General features: G+C 35.4%; 1 protein-coding gene across 2 annotated transcripts in view; it reads right to left on the reverse strand.

Moving 5' to 3' along the window:
* SMAD4 (SMAD family member 4) overlaps positions 1-14,715 on the reverse strand; it is a 65,609-nt gene extending 50,894 nt beyond the window's left edge. For both annotated transcript variants that reach the window (XR_004230854.1, XM_031945949.1), the window contains exon 1: positions 14,632-14,715. The gene's annotated coding sequence lies outside the window, so the exon portion shown is untranslated. The remainder of the gene's footprint in view (positions 1-14,631) is intronic.
* Positions 14,716-15,327: the final 612 nt, after the last annotated feature.

Below are 15,327 nucleotides of genomic sequence, written 5' to 3' on the forward strand. Positions count from 1 at the left end.
CTTTCCTTTGGTAGATAGATTTCCAAAAATCTTATGCTATCAACAGTTATTTTGAATGGAATTTCTCCTTGTATCTCTTGCTGTTGGATTTTGTTGGTGACGTATAAAAATGCAGAGGATTTATGGGGATTTATTTTTTTCTTGCAACTTTGCTAAAGTTATGAATGATTTCTAATAGCTGTTTAGTAGAAGCTCTGGGGTTCTAAGTATACCATCATATCATCTGCAAAGAGTGATAGTTTGGTTTCCTCATTGCCTATTCTTATTCCTTTAATCTCTTTCTCAGCTCTTATTGCCAAGGCTAGTGTTTCTAATACAATATTGAATAATAATGGTGATAGTGGGCAACCTTGTTTCACTCCTGATCTTACTGGGAAAGGTTCCAGTTTTCCCCCATTACATATAATGCTTACTGACCGTTTTAAATATATGCTCCTGACTATTTTAAGGAAAACTCCATTTATTCCTATACTCTCAAGTGTTGTTATTAGGAATGGATGTTGGATTTTATCAAATGCTTCTTCTGCATCTATTTCTATTGAGATGATCATATGGTTTTTCTTAATTTGGTTATTGATATAGTCAATTATGCTAATAGTTTTCCTAATATTGAACCAGCCCTGCATTCCTGGTATAAATCCTACTTGGTCATAATGTATTATCCTGGGCATGATTTTCTGTAATCTTTTTATTATATTTTATTTAAGATTTTAGTATTAATATTCATTAGGGACATTGGTCTATAATTTTCTTTCTCTGTTTTCAATCTGCCTGGTTTAAGTATCATTACCATGTCTGTGTCATAAAAGGAATTTCACAGGACTCCTTCAATCCCTATTTTTTTCAAATAGTTTATATAGCATTGGAGTTAATTGTTCTTTAAATGTCTGGTAGAATTCACATGTAAATCCATCTGGTCCTGGGGATTTTTTCTTAGGGAGTTGGTTAATAGCTTGTTCTATTTCTTTTTCTAAAATGGGACTGTTTAGACTATTTACTTCTTCCTCTGTTAATCTGGGCAAACTATATTTTTGAAGGTATTCTTCCATTTAAGTTATAAAATTTGTTGGCATAAAGTTGGGCAAATAAATCCTAATTATTGCTCTAATTTCCTCTTCACTAGTGGCAAGTTCTCCCTTTCCATTTTTAAGACTAACAATTTGATTTTCTTTTCCTTTTTTTAATCAGATTTACTAAGGGTTTGTCTATTATGTTAGTTTTTTCATAAAACTAACTCTTAGTTTTATTAATTAATTCAATAGTTGTTTTACTTTGAATTTTATTGATTTCTCCTTTTATTTTTAGAATTTCAAGTTTAGTGTTTGACTGGGGGGCTTTAATTTGTTCCTTTTCCAACATTTTTAATTGCAAGCCCAATTCATAAACCTTCTCTTTCTCTATTTTATGCAAGCAGGCTTCTAGAGTTATGAAATTTCCCCTTATTACCGCTTTGAATGCATCCCAACACATTTTGGTATGACGTTTCATTATTGTCATTTTCTTGGGTGAAGTTATTATGTCTATGATTTGCTGTTTCACCCAATCATTCTTTAGTATGAGGTTATTTAGTTTCCAATTATTTTTTGGTCTACTTTCCCCTGGCTTTTTGTTGAGTGTAATTTTTATCGCATCGTGGTCTGAAAAGGATGCATTTACTATTTCTGCCTTACTGCATTTGAATTTGAGGTTTTTATGTCCTAATATATGGTCTATTTCTGTATAGGTTCCATGAACTGCTGAGAAAAAAATGAACTCCTTTCTGTCTCCATTTAGTTTTCTCCAGAGATCTATCATATCTAACTTTTCTAGTATTCTATTTACCTCTTTGACTTCTTTCTTATTTATTTTGTGGTTTGATTTATCTAATTCTGAGAGTACAAGGTTGAGATCTCCCACTATTATAGTTTTGCTGTCTATTTCTTCTTGCAGCTCTCTTAATTTCTCTTTTAAGAATTTAAATGTTACACCACTTGGTGCATATGTGTTAATAATGATATTGCTTCATTATCTATGCTACCCTTTAGCAAGATGTAGTGCCCTTCCTTATCTCTTTTAATTAGATCAATTTTTGCTTTTGCTTGATCTGAGATGAGGATGGCTACCTTTTTTTTACTTCACCTGAAGCATAGTAGATTCTGCTCCAGCCTTTTACCTTTACTCTGTATGTATAGCCTTGCTTTAGGTGTGTTTCCTGTAAACAACATATTGTAGCATTCTGGCTTTTAATGAAGTCTGCTAACTGCTTCCTCTTTCTGGGGGAGTTTATCCCATTCACATTTATGGTTAAAATTACCAATTCTGTATTACTTGCCATCTTGTTAACCCCTACTTACGTTTTTCTCCTTTCCTTCCCCCTTATCTCCCTCCCCAGTATTAAACTTGTGAGCACCACTTGCTTCTCACAGCCCTCCCTTTTTAGTATCCCTCCCCCTATCTTACTCCTTTTCCTCATAATTTATCTATTTCCTTCTGCTTAGCTTACTCCTTCCCTTTTCACTTTTCCCCTCCCACTTTTCAATGAGGTGGGAGAAGTTTCACCATAACTCGAATATGTCTAATATTTTTCTCTTTAAGCCAATTCTGATGGCAGTAACATATACACTATGTTCATCCCCCTCCATTCTTTCTCTCAGATATAATAGGTTTCCTTTGCCTCTTCGTGAAATGTAGTACCCCCCGACTTTACCCTTTTCTGGGTACAATTTCCTTTCCATCTCTAGTTTCTAAAACAAAGTATACATGTGTTCTTTATATATCTTTATAAGCAGAAATATAGTCCCCAAGATTTCTTTTTACCTTTTTGGTTTTATCTTGAGTTCTATATTTGTAGATCAAACTTTTTGTTTAGTTCCAGGTTTTTTCATCAAAAATAGATGAAATTCACTTATTTCATTGAATGTCCATCTTCTTCCCTGGAAAAAGATGCTCATTTTGGCTGGGTAAGTTATTTTTGGCTGCATACCAAGTTCCTTAGCCTTTCAGAAAATCAGATTCCAGGCCCTTCGATCCTTTAGGAATGCAGCTAGATCCTGGATAATCCTTATTGTGGTTCTTCTATATTTGAAATGATTTTTTCTAGCAGCTTGCAGTATTTTTTCCTTTGTCTGATAGTTCTGGAATTGGGCCACTATAGTTATTGGTGTTTTGATTTTAGGATCCCTTTCTGTAAGTAATCGATGAATTTTTTCAATTTCTATTTTACCCTCTGTTTCTATAATTTCTGGGCAGTTCTCTGATAATTTCCTGGAAAATAGTGTCCAGATTCTTTTTTTCATCATATTTTTCCAGGAGTCCAATAATTCTCAGATTGTCTCTCCTAGATCTATTTTCCAGGTCTGTTGTTTTCCCAAGAAGGTATTTGACATTTTTTTCCATTGTTTCTTTTTTTTTTTTTTTTTTTTTTTTGGTTGTACTTGACTGATTCTTGTTGTCTCCTCGAGTCATTCAATTCCATTTGTTCGATTCTGATTTTCAGTGAAGTATTTTCTTCACTCACTTTTTTAATATCTTTTTCTAATTGTCCAATTGAGTTTTTAAGTATGTTGTTTTGTTCTATGGATTTTTTTTCCATTTCGCCAATTTTAGTTTTTAGGGAACTATTTTCTTTTTCCAACTCACTAATTCTGTTTTTCAAGGATTTGATTTCTTTATCCACTCTTATCTTTAAAATGAATGGGATGACTTATCCAGACTCTCTTATCAAGCTTCCCTTTCCTTTTCCCATTTTTCTTCTAGCTCTCTTGTGAGAGCCTTTTTAATTTCTTCTATGAGAGTCTTATGTGTTGAGGACCAGATCATATCCCACTTTGGGATTCATCTGGAGACAGTCTGTTTTTAGTCTCCTCAGGGTTTAAAGTCTGCTCCCTATCCATATAGAAGCTATCGATAGACTGCACTTTAATTTTTTGCTCATTTTGTCAAAGAAGAGTCAAAGAAAACAAACTAACAAAGAAAAACAAATGGTCTACTTTTGAGGGTAAGGGGGCTGGATGGTATTACCAAGCTTCCTCTACATACTGCAGGAGGCAGCAGTGAGGCACTAGCAGGACAGCAATGGCTGCGCTGCGTCTGTGCTCTGAGATTCTAAGCAAGTGCTGAGACACTGTGGGTAGGTGTGGCCAGGTCCCGAGAGACCCTAGCTTTTTGGTGTTATAGTCTTCACCCCCTGTGTTTTTAGCTTCTCTGCTTGTCTACTGGCTTGCTGCCAGGGCAAAGTAGCTAACACTGTGTTAAAGCTCTCTCCACAGAAATGGCTGAGATCACACCCCACCACCCCTCCAGTCTGCTCAGCTGTGAGCTCCCTGCCTTACTCTGCTGTGCTGCTGCTGCCTGCCTTCAGTTTGTATCCGATCTAACTGTCTCCACCCTTGAGCAAAAACAGACCTTTTCTGGTGAATTTCGAGGATATCTTCTCTTGGTAATTATTTGTGGGTTTCTTTTTTTTTCAGTCAAGCACTAATTCCAAGGTTTGTCATGAAATAAATTATTCTGAGAGAAAACACAGAGCTTAAGTAAGTCCTTTCTGCCATCTTGGCCAGAAGTCTCCACATTATTATTTTTTAAACAAAATATATGATTTTTTTTTTTACAGGTATGTAAACAGAGAAATCCTTACCCGAGGTACAAAGTAATATCCTTGATTTGTCTTTATTATTCTCATAATTCCTTGACTATGAAAACAATTTGTTAAAATTTTTAAAAATTTTGTAAAAAAATTGTTAAGATACAAATATGCAAAAAAAAATTGCAGATAAGTTTCCATTTTTCCTGTATTTTTTTTAAAATTCCAATAGTATCTTATTTTTCCAATTACAAGTAAAGATTATTTTCAACATTCATTTTTGTAAGATTTTGCGTTCCAAATTTTTTTTCTCCATTTGTCCCTTATGTCTCCCCTCTTCAAGACAGTAAAGTATCTGATAAAGGCTATACTTTTATAATCATTCTAGCCATACTTCTATATTAGTTATGTTATAAAAGAAAAATCAGAACAAAAGGCAAAAAAAGAGAAAGAAAAAGGAACAAAAAAAAAAATGTGAAAATAGTATGCTTCAATCCACATTCTGTCTCCCATATTTCTCTCTCTTGATGATGGCACAAAATATACAATATCAACTAATATTTTAAGAACTAGCTACCATATCTTTGGCACTACTCTGGATTTTATTCAGACCTAAGACAATCCTTGCTCTTAAAGGCCTAACATTTCTAGGAGAAAACAAGACCAACATATCACTTAATTTCCTCACCTGCAAAATAAAAGGTTTGGATTAATGACTTCTAAGATTCCAATTTTATGGCTTTTAAGTTTTCCAATTTTAACTTTATATGATTCTTTCTTCACTGAAAAACAATGTCAATAATAAGGAAGAATTATTAACTAACTTATGAATTATTTCTGTTTATCCCGCTATGAAATGTCCAAGAGCTTTTAGTCTTAAATATCCCTGAGAACATACCTATACTTTAGGTCTGAGTTTTATATGTCATACATTTTAAAGGCATTGATGAATAAGGGGTAGAATGCTTAATTTCATCTTTTATAATCACAGGTGGGAGAAAAATTCATAACCAAAGAATAGAGAAAAATTACAAAAGACAAAACAGAATTTTAATATAGTATGCAATTAAAATTTGGGAAAAATGTTTGCAAAAATAAATCTCTAATCAGTCACATATTTTAAAATCACTGACAAAATCTGAGAAGTCTAAAAATTGTGGTAATATTGTGGTAATTGTGGTAAATTATATGAAGTTTTCAAATGAAGAATTACAACCAACAAATGTAAAAGTGCTTCACATCACTAATAGTGTTCCTTCCTTTTTACAGTCAAACGCCTAGAAAAAGTCATCTTTACAAGTGGCACCCACTTTTTCTCAGACATTCTTCTCTTAAAACCATTGTAATCTGGCTTCCAAACTCAATACTGAAATGAAAAGAATGAATTCCAAATTGTCTATAATGTTTTAGTTGCCCAACACAATGGCCTTTTCCAAATTCTCATCACACTTGACTTTAAGGGTCATTATTCTTTTCTCTCATAGTTATATTCTATCTAGATTTATGTGACTGCTCTTGCTTGATTCTCCTATCTGAATGCTTGCTGTTACTCTCCTTTGCTAGACTGTCAAACAGTGTGCCCCTAATTGTGAATATATTTCTACATATTCTTTATTGCCTTTCTCTTCCCTTTCTATACTTTTCTTAAGGATTCAATTATTTCAATGGATTCAATTACCAATGCTGACTACTTCCCACAATTATTTATCAACCTTAGTTCAAGCATTAACTGCCTATTGAATGAACATTTAGGAACTAGATGTTTGACAGGTCTCTTATGTCCAAAACAAAATTATCTTTACCTTCAAAACCCAAAGCACTGTTGTAGGTACCACTATGTGAACAGCTCCCACATTGTTCACTTGTCTTTTCAGTCCCACAGTCGCTTTTTTTTTTTTTTTTTTTGGACTACTATTCCAAAAGGTGACTAATTGGTTTCCCCTCATCTTCCCCCTCTCCCATACATCCTTTACAAAACTAACAAAAATAATTTTCCTAAAAAGCAAGTGTGATCTGCTGAAAAATTTCCCAATAGCCCCCTATTACCTCTAATATGAACTACAAACTCTTGTTCTGCTTTTACAGCCCTTCATAATTTAGTTACAACCTATCTTATTCTATATTATTATCTTCTTCCCCTTCAAGAACCTTATGGTCCAGGGGCAGCTAGACGGTGCAAAGGATAGAGCATTGGCCCTGGAGTCAGGAGGACCTGAACTCAAGCATGTAATATATATTAGCTGTGTGACCCTAGGCAAGTCACTTAACCCCAATTGGCTCACCAAAAGAAAATTTTAAAAAAGAATTCTATGGCCTACATAAATTGACTTCTTTGTTCTTTCCAGGTCATATTTTTCTTCCATTTCTATACCTTTACACAGGCTATCCCCCCCATCCCTGGAATGCTAGTTTTCTGCAAAGCTCAGCTCAAGAGCTATCTCTTATATTAAGTCACTCCAAGGGGACTAATGTCTCTATCACTCCCTCAATCAAAAAACATTAAGAACCGACTATGTGCCATACACTGTGCTAAGCAGTTGAAGAATTACCTTATTTCCAAGGATATATTTTGGTTCTCTTAATAGAAAATAAATTCCTAGAGGGCAGAAAATGTTTCATTTTCATCTTGTATTCCCTAAGTTTAGAATAGTTTTTGGCACATAGCAGGTGCTTAACAAATACTGACAGAAATGCCAAATATTAAAACACGACAGAATTCAAGTCAAACACAAAAATGACAGTGTTGGTTCCATATGCCCCAGGTTAAAACGTAAATTTTTCTTTCTATTAAGAAGGGGTAAAAGTACAAATGACTTTTTTTGATAATGTTTTTGATTAAATATTTTAGGGAATGGTATTATTAACTGACTTTTAAAATTATTATATTATTATATGTGGTATATAATTATATATTGTAACTGATATTTATGTAGTTTTTTTTAATTTGCAAAGCAATTTACAGAAAATATATCATTTGCTTTTCACAATCCTCAGAGCAGATAATAACAACAGTATTTCTGTATCACTTTAAAATTTGCAAAGTGCTTTATATATATGTTAATTCACCTACAACAACCCTGAGAGAAAGATGCTAGTATTAGTCCCCATTTTATGGATGAGAAAACAGAGGCTTGAACACTTAAGTGACTTACTTGCCTAATATGTTGTCAGAAATAGGACTGAATCCAAGTCTAGCACTCTACTAGTCCACAGTGGGGAGAAAGAGCGTTCTTTATAATGGGATGTGCCAAATCAAAGTACATCTTTTTTATTAAAAAAAAAAAAAAAGTAAAGTGTATGATTATTTATTACACACTTACGTGTCGGGCAAGTTGCTAAACTCCATATATTCAAAGAATGCAAAAATAGTCTCTATCCTCAAAGAGCTTATAAGTAGAAAATGGGAGAAACAATATGAAAATAAACAGGCACCTTCAAGATACACAGAGAATAAATGAAAAATAACTTAAGAGGGGAAGATTCTACTAACTGAAGGGACCAAGAAAGGACTCCTGCAGAAGATGGCATTTAAGCTAAGTCATGAAGGAAGCCAAAGATTCTAAGAGATGAAGATAAGGAAAGAGAATATTTTAGACAAGGGGTATAAGCAGTATAAAGGCAGAGACAGGATATGGTGTGTCATGAATGAGTTATCAACAAGTAGGTCAGAAATGTAGATTGTAGAAAAGTAAAATGTTGGAAAGTTAAGAAGGAGCTATGGTTGTGAAGAGCTGTAAATGCCAAATGAAAGATTTTAATACTAGAGATCAGAAGGAGGAATTATTGAAATTTATTAAGGGGAAGTAAGGACAGGAATATATGGTCAAACCTACAATTTAGTAAAAATCACTTTTGGCAAATGTATGGAGGGTAGATAGGAGTTGGGAGAAACATGAGGCAGAGAATCCAATTAGAAAGATTTGCAATATCCAGACTGAAGGTGATAATGATCTCAACCAAAGTAGTGGCACTGTGACAGAAGGTACATTTTTGAAAGATGTTGTGAAGGTAGAAGAAACAACAAGTTCTAGAAATAGATTAGATAATTGAAGACTGGGCGAGGTGGTGCTCTCAACAGTAACTTTGAAGGAATAGATGAGTTCTGTTTCCAACATTTTGATTTTAAGAAGCCTCCTAGGATATCACAGCTCCAACTGTCGAGGAGAATTTGCTTAGGAAAAGAACTGTAATCAGGAGCAAAATTTATGGTCTGTCCTGTGTGGACATTAGCTACATGGAATTTAAACATTATCATTTAAAAACATCAAACAACAAACATTTATTAAACACTTATTATGTGCCATTGATTGATTTTTACTTTTTTTGGATAAGTTCTATTTCCCCAACTAATTAGAAATCCTTTAAGTTTTAGAGACCTGTCTAATATCCATTTTTGTATTCTTAGTGATTACATGAAATAGATATTTGTCATTTATACCCAAATATATATCACTTTAAATATACAACTTTAAACATTTTTATGGAAGTCATTGAAATGCATTATATATTTCTCCCTTTTCTTAAGTACTTGGGGTCAATAGTATGAACTACTGTACTATAACAGATCTTGAAGGTATAAATAGACCTTGAAGGTATAAATGCTGTTTTAGTTCCTGTGCCTAGTTTATATAGATTTTTCTCTTCCCTTGTAGCAGAAACTACACTTCTTACTGTCATTCCTTTGCCTTTAATAATCTACCACTTCTACAGTATTAAAACTGTGACTGAAATGAAAATATATCGCAAAACTTCAGAAAATTGCTAGATTTCTAATATTAAACATTATGTAATGAAACATTTCATTTCATAAATAATTCAGTTTATGTTTCAAAAGAGAGCTGAGATTTAAGGGGGAAAAGCACCACAGTGTTAAAGCAAAGGTTCATGTATTAAAAAAAAAAAGTTTCATGTTTTGACAGACATAATAAGATCATAGATTTAGAGCAGAAAAGGAGCTCCAGCTAATCAAAAATCATTATATTATAGATGAAGAAACTGGGTCCAGAGAGGTTAGGTGACTTTCCCAATGATAATCAGACAGATAGTGAGAAGAGATGGAAGTGCATCTGACAATTTAACTGGAGGAAATTTATTGTTCAGTAGTTTTTAGTCCTGTCCAACTCTTTATGACCCAATTTGAGGTTTTCCTGCCAAAGATACTAGAGTGGTTTGTCATCTCCTTCTCCAGTTCATTTTACAGATGAGAAATTGGGGCAAACATCGTTAGATGACTTATCCAGAGTCACACAGCTAGTATGTGTCTGATGCCAGATTTGAACTCAGGAAGATAAGTCTTCCTCACTCCAAATTTAGTACTCTTATCCACTGCTAGGTGTAGCTGCCTCCTTGCTGCTGCACCTCCCCCTTTCCCCACTCCCCCTCCAAAAAGTAATAACTAAAAATTCAGAGAATTAGTTGTTATGAGATTGAAAACAAAATTTTAAAATCTAAACTTCAAATATAATTTGAAATGAAGCTAACATGAAGAGTGTTTCTCTTTTTGGAATTCTATATTAAATTGAAAATAGTTTCTCGTGAGCATGGAAAATAATATCATAGTTAACACTTTGTATCTTTAGTACCTAACAAGTAGTGCTCTACATATATTAGTATATAATACACGTTGGGCAGAAAATATTACATGTTACATAGCTAAACACATCTGATTTCACTGGATAGCTTACTTATCACTTTTTCTATTCGGTTTAAATAACTAGCTACATCATTTCAATGCATTATGTCATTAAATTCTTTTATGAGGAAGAACTATAATAAATCTTAGTCCTATAAAACTGCTCTGATTAAATATGATATGAATGCACCTGTAGAATATTTGTTCTGATTCCCTGCAGATTTTACACTGTTAACTACAATTTCTTACATCCTCCAACCAGATGACTCAACATAATGTGTTGGATAAGCATCAGTAGCTACTAAATTTTTTCAGTATATGCCAGCTAGGTTCTAGAATCATATTAGTACCATAGTCACAGCAACTCACAAAAGAGGTAAAATATGTCAGTATTAAAATTTTATTTCATAACTCAATCCAAAAATTATTTGGATGTTTAAATTTTTTTTTTATTAAGGCTGTAACAAATTATCCTACAGAACTCTACAGAAAAAGCAATCTTTTTATTATAACAAACTAACAAAAAGAAAACCCTATTAAAAAGTCAGATACAGTTTCAAAACAATTGTGTATGGGGTTGGAAGAAGTATCATAACAAAACACACTTAGAGTTAGCAACTCTCAATACAACTTTAGTAAATAAAGGCTTTAAAGTCATGACATAATAGTAAAAAGGAGTTATTCTCTCACCTCACCAAAGCAATGAAAAATATAATATTTAGGCATCCTAAATATTAACAATTAATAATCAAAACCCAAAAGAGGAGGAGAAAAGAAGGAGAAAGATGATTTTAAAGAAAATTCAATGTGCCCTTAGATCACATCTAGAAAATCAGTGAATGATAACTGGCTTTAATTTTCTGTAGTAGATTACAAAAGAAGCCTGAAAGTCTGTTATACTCCTTTGATAATAACTGAGGCACATTTCAAAGGGATCTAGATGGAGACATATAAGACACACACACAAAAAAAAACATTTGTATACACACATACAAAGTCAGGTACCATTAAAGATTCTTACTGAATGATATCACAGTTACTTGAGAAACTTAACATGGTTCTCAAACACATCTCACACCTAGAGAGGATCTACAATTTGCGCTAGACACCTAAATGCTATCTTTTACACATAGTTATTAATCTCTAAAATTTATGACCCACATATAATTTTAAGCACTGTATTGCTTAGGTACCTTTTTAAAAATCATAGTTAATTGTAAGAACATCAAATTTCCCATTCTGATTCTCAATGTCCTTAAACTCAATATTCAGACTGGGATTGTTTCATTTTATTTTTATCCTTAACACCTAGTATGATGTCTGTACCTTAATAAATGCTTATTGATTGAATATGTTTTACAAGAAAGAAACAGTTGTAGCACAAATCACACAAAAGTTGCAATTTTTTTAAACCAGAAATGGAATTAAAAGGAATAATGATAACATTTGTTGAATATTTGTGTTGCAACACTATGCTGAGTTGTAACACAGAAAACTAAAATCAATTAGAAGACTTTATAACACAGTACAGGCTAACAACCACAAAACTACATAATTAGACCTTAAGTTTTCTGCTCTGCAGAAATGCATTTAAAATTTAAATAATGGGAAATTTTCTTTAGGCATTTTGAAGCTATAATATTGATAGAATTCTTAAAACAGATATGAAGGTCTTTGGACAATTATGCTAAAGATAGCTACAAGTGCTTATGAAATACATAAACATTTATTCATTTAATCAAACAGTGCAATACCAGGGATTCAAGACTTAAAGTTTCTTAGCTATAAGAATCTACTTTACCATGGTTTTACAAATTTCTACACCATACTAATACTGGAAATAAACTCATTTTAGGTATGATATCATATCTCATGACAATCAATTTGAAAGAACCTCGAGTTCTACTTTATAAATTTCCTATAATCAAAACTGCAGACTTCCTTCAGAAATGATAAAAGGAGTATATAAGTTTCACACTTACCAAATTATTGTTTAATACTACTTTTAACTGATAAAGAACTCCACAAGGCATGTTTGTAAGCTGCTTCTTTTTTTGATTAAAAAAAAAAAGATAGTATTCATTTGAATGCTTTAAGGATAAAAGTGGTCACTTAAAGTAACTTGAAAAAAGTGTTACTCGTCTTTGTCAAATACTATTTTTACTTCCTATCTCACAAGGTAGTTGTGAAGAAAATACTTTGTCAAAATAGGTTTAGATTTTACCATTTCTCTTGGTATGTTATTTAATCATTCTAAAAGTATTGTTTGCTACATGCAGAACACATTGGACATAGACAATTATTTTTTAAATTTAAAATTAAAAAGTTCATTAAACAGACAGGTTAAATTTTAAATTGCTTTAAACCACTACCAAAATATTGGGTTTTTTTCCTCCTTTTACTACATTTCCTATTTTTCCCCCTCCAAATTAAAAAAAAAAAAAAAAAACCATAAAAGGCCAATAAAAGTATTCTGCTGACTAGTCTCTGAGCCCAGCCAACAATTCATTAAATAGAAAAACTGAGAAGTAGCATCTAAAATGAAGAGATATGCTATGTGTTTACTCAAAAAGAAGCAAAAATTTAGCCAATACATAAATATTATTCATTTTCAAATTGTAAAACAATTAGGTATGAGATGTAGTTGACTGCCCCAGCAACTAGGTGTCCAATTAGAATAGTGTTTAATGACATCACTGTAACATTGGTTCAATCAGAAAGGGCAGTTTCCTAGCGGGAAAGCTGGAATGAGACTGGGGCAGGAGAGCTTAGTGACTTCCTATTTTATCTAGAAAGATATATTTTGAGGGCAAAAATCTATATCCTAAAGGCACAGGAATGGCTAGTTCTTTTATTAAACTAAAAATCTAATATACTGGGAAATTTATAATATTTCTAATTTTCTATATGTGATGTAAGAAACCTGTTTTTTACTATTTCACAAAGAAATGTTAGGGATGGATGATATTTAAATTGACAAATGTAGACAACATGTAATGATTTACTAATCCATATTCGGTCTTTCCACTTCAAGTGGAATAAATGAAAAAAAGTTCATGCTAAATTTAAATTTTAGTATTTCAATCAAGTAAAAAAAAAAAAACAAATATATAACATCAACATTTCTTGTAGACAACTAAAATACTATCTGTTAAAATAATTTTAGACCAGGATTGAACAAATATGCTAAGAAATTTTGCATTATACTTTGATATATAAATTAAATAATGCAAGGCCGATCTCTCCATAATGTAGATTCCTTTATGTTTCCTATTTTTAAAAAGCCTAGGCATTATCTAAAATCCTAAAATGACTTCTGGCTCATAAAAATACATAACTTAAAAAAAAAGCAATCATCATGCTAAGGCTCAAAGGTGCTAACCGGCACAAGTCAAAACGCGTTAACTAAATTAGCCTTAAGTTCACTCACAAGTCTTTCGAAATTATCTACTTAAAATTACTCACTTTTTCCCAAATAGGTATTTTTGTTTAAGCTTTGCTGCAAAAACTAAAGACAGAAATCACCTGCAATTTGTTGTTCAAATGTTGAAGCAATAAATTTGTTCATTGTTAAAGATTAAGATCCATCCACCTCCTCCCCATCCAAAAAAATAACCTAAATTTCCTGATTGAACTTTTAATCAAATCGTACACAGTACAGGAAGCCACCACCCCACACTAGACTCTCTACTAAACTTATAGCCTTCGATTATAATGAACCATGGATGTCTACAAATAAAAACTATCAAGAGTTAGTTGTCCGTTTCAGATTTTTCTTTACAGCTGCGAGAGATAAATAAAGGTTGTTTCCCCAAAGCATCGCCAACACAGTACTCGAAAGATAAATGAATAAAAAGTAAAAGTCCAAAAACTAGAAAAGGACAACTGCAAAGCGGCAGAGGAAAGTTAAGGGAGGAAAAAACCAGGACGTGAAACAAACTTAAAACTCTGCCGCAACTTCCAGTGGGAAATTAGGTTTCTCGTTTTCCAACCCAACATGCTTTGCACGGCCAAATAGTACAACTACCGAACAACAAAGAGTTGTAGGAGCCAGAGGGAGGAAGATGTTGGAGGGGGCGCTTCGTCGCCCAGCTTTTAGGCACTAAGCTCCGAAGGGAAAGGATAGGAAGTAGCCCAAGGCGAAAAGTGCCCAGAGGGGTCGGGGGGAAAGGGATGGGGCGGCCATCTGTTAGCTACAACCGAGCGACTCCGGCAGAGCAGCGGCGGCAAGTGGCCGGCCCTGCCCAGGGCAGTCCGGGATGTCCGGGACACCGCTGGGTGTAGCCCCGGCGGACGGGAGGGGGAACGCTCGCAGAGGCCGAGCCGGCTCCACCTGTGGCCTGGGGAGGAGGAGGCCCACGTGTGCTAGGATGGGATCCCCGGGGAGGGGTGAGCTCAGCCGGGAGGGGGTAGGGTGAGGACATGGCGCTGCTGTTACCTGGGTTCCGGCCGCCTCGGGCAGGAGGAGGCGGCGGCGGCGGCGGTCCTCTCCCGCCCCTGAGCCCGGGCGAAGGCTGGGCCGCCGCCGCGGCCTGGCACGGGGCGCGCGGCGGACTCCCTCCCGGCCGGGCCGCCGCCGCCGCGGCCCCCGGCCTCCCTGCCCCTCCGCGGGGCCGGGCAGCCCCCCTCCTCCTCACGGGCCGGGCCGGCTCGGGCTCCCGGGCGGCCAACCCGCGGCGGGGGCCTCTCCCAAGACAACACCGGGCTCCGCTCACCCGCCGAGGCGCCCACCCCTTCCCGCCCCCCGGGCGACGGCCGAGCGGAGTGCCGGGCGGCCGAGGCCTCGGGAGGAGAGCGAGCGGGAGCACGGACTCCGCCACCCGGGACGCTCCGTTAAGGCGACGACGACCGGGGCCGTGTTGTTGCTGCCAACTTGTCGAGGGGGGCACTGGGCATGCGCAAACGCAGACCACATCCGGGTAATTTTTTTTTTTTTAAACCAGAGCCTGTGTGGCTTTTTTTTTTCCCCCTTCTCCTTTCTCCTCTACTCGCTCCCTACCCCCACCCCCACTCTCGCCTCCCTCCCCTGAGTTCCCCCGCCACCAGGCCTCCTGTTTCTCCTCCCCCCGCTTGTCTCTCGGGGCGTTCGGAGCCCTCTGCAAAGCGCAGGCGCATGCTAGCCAGATTGTTCTCC

Source organism: Sarcophilus harrisii, chromosome 1 (assembly GCF_902635505.1).
Source record: "Sarcophilus harrisii chromosome 1, mSarHar1.11, whole genome shotgun sequence".
Taxonomy (NCBI): Eukaryota; Metazoa; Chordata; class Mammalia; order Dasyuromorphia; family Dasyuridae; genus Sarcophilus; species Sarcophilus harrisii.